This window comes from Paralichthys olivaceus, chromosome 5 (genome assembly GCF_024713975.1).
Source record: "Paralichthys olivaceus isolate ysfri-2021 chromosome 5, ASM2471397v2, whole genome shotgun sequence".
NCBI classification, from domain to species: domain Eukaryota; kingdom Metazoa; phylum Chordata; class Actinopteri; order Pleuronectiformes; family Paralichthyidae; genus Paralichthys; species Paralichthys olivaceus.
The window spans coordinates 15,863,007-15,865,241 of record NC_091097.1 but is presented as its reverse complement, the minus strand read 5'-3'; the positions used below and the strand labels follow the sequence as shown (position 1 = coordinate 15,865,241).

The 2,235-nt window shown below is 42.4% G+C and overlaps 1 non-coding gene across 1 annotated transcript; it reads left to right on the top strand.

The window, feature by feature from the left end:
* Positions 1-1,069: 1,069 nt before the first annotated feature.
* Positions 1,070-1,142, top strand: trnak-cuu (transfer RNA lysine (anticodon CUU)). Its single transcript has one exon. It is a non-coding gene; the product is annotated as a tRNA-Lys (tRNA).
* Positions 1,143-2,235: the final 1,093 nt, after the last annotated feature.

The following is a 2,235-nucleotide window of genomic DNA, read 5'->3' as shown; positions in this document are numbered from 1 at the left end:
ACAGTTTATTCATTTGATATTTGCTTAGATTTTTAATTATGGCTGCCCTGCAAAAACCCATTTACATGAAAAGCTATTTTGGAGTTGGGCAGTGCACAAGCAGGGAGCTGTTGGTTTTAGACTTGCTGAGTTTTGACTCTTCTCAGCTTTATGTAAAACTGAAGAGTGTTTTTTTATCGAAGAGGCTTCAGTCAATATGCGTTAACCCACACTCTGTCCCTAGATGAAGACAAGCAGCTGAGTCAAGCTATATGAAACATGTCAGAGGCGCTGAGTGGATGTAACGGTAAAGTGCATGAGTTTGATGCCTGTTGCACTGTTGAACTCCTTTCCGAAGCCAGGTCTTGGTGTTAAGAGCTTTTGGCTGTAGCGTCTCAGGCGAGCTGTGCCGTGGGTCCAGGGAAAGTGAGAACAGGAGGCAGAACACGAGCGCTGACTCAGAACACACACTGAAATTGGCATTATGCACGACACAAGGTTGCGGAGAAGGCAAACGACACAGACACTCGTGAATTTCAAAGCCCTCAAATTTGCCTAAATACATCTGTACTCATGTCTCAGATTTAATCAGAATTTAAAGACATGAACGTTGTCCTGCCCTCAGATCCATGTGCCACAGTGCTGCAGTGTCTGTGAAGATATCCATGAAGCATCAAACAGAATATTGGTATTTCATATAACTAGACAAGTGTTCAACTCAACCTCTTAATTTCATTGTGTCACTTTGAACTCTGAGGTAAATATGAATTGATATTGTTTTATTCTGCTTTATTCCTGATGTGTATCCGTAGAAGGCTGCACAGTTATTCTGCTTTTCCTTGCTATTTGTCTCTCACCTTTGACCTTACCGGACCTTTGACATAAACAAAAAGGAAAGTGAAATACCCCAAAAGGCAAAAAAAAGGTGCCGAGTTATATTTAACAGACAGAAGACAGTTTCATGTTTTGTTCAGTTGACTCTCTCTCATCCTTTAGGATTTTAAATGATCTCCAGGTCTTAACCAAAGCTTCTTCGCGGAGTGAGTTCTGTTTTGTCTGTGCAAATATGATGTACCATCAATGAGAACTAGCCCGGCTAGCTCAGTCGGTAGAGCATGAGACTCTTAATCTCAGGGTCGTGGGTTCGAGCCCCACGTTGGGCGAAGGAAGCTTTTAAAAAAGAATTTAAGATCTACTGACAAACAAAGAAAATGTTGACTACCATGTCTAACAATAACGTCTCCATTTGAGCTGATTAAAGGGATAGTTCACCCAAAAGGAAAAACCCCACATTATCTACTCCACACTTCACCATAGAAATTATAGAGAAAACCAACTGTTCCCACAATGAGTGAGCACTCCCTCATTAACTGGAAGAAGCCTCTGGAGCTGGGGCGACCAGAGAAAAATAGGTGAATGGTGGAGAAGAGGGGAGAGAGTATGAGAATTAATTGGTTTAATCAAAACCACACCCAACGTGGGGCTCGAACCCACGACCCTGAGATTAAGAGTCTCATGCTCTACCGACTGAGCTAGCCGGGCCTGGGTAATATCTAATTATATGATTTCATAACAGAAAACACTGGTTTTATAGCACATTCATCTTTTTGTTTTGGAGAGAGTGACTCTTTTTTAGTCATTTTCAGAGGGAGATTTCCTGCACTGTTCTCTTGGGTTCATTGCATGTTTGAAAGCTCCCTGCGTCCCAGATTTTGGATTTTTGTGTCTTAACAGACCTTCGACCTGTATAACAGGGTTAGACTATTGGACAGAGACAAAAACACAATATGGGAACTCAAAGACTGAGTATTACATACATGCATAATACATCCATTACTTGTTGGATTTTATTTTACATTTTCCATTGTTCTTCTTTCTTTAGTGTGTGTGCTGCATGCATGCATTAGAACAGGAGTGTGTGTCCCTCCCCCGGTTCATATGAGGAGAGTTTCCTACAAGCCTTTGTCTCCAATCTCATATTTATCACTGCAATTAGCTGCACTGCTGAGCATGTAGGCCCACACTGGGCTCCACTGGAGCCCTGTTTACCAAAGAGCCTGCAGTGCGCACGTTTGTGTGGGAGAGAAAGAGGTAGAGAAAGACTGACAAGTAGATTGTCATGTGCTCCTGCCTTTTGTTGCATCCTGGATCAAGAAGTCACCAGAGTTTCCTTTGTACGAATTGTAGTGTTTTGTCCTCGCTGCGCCTGCGATCATATAGAGCGAGGATATCGTTAACAGAGAGAGCCAGATGAGA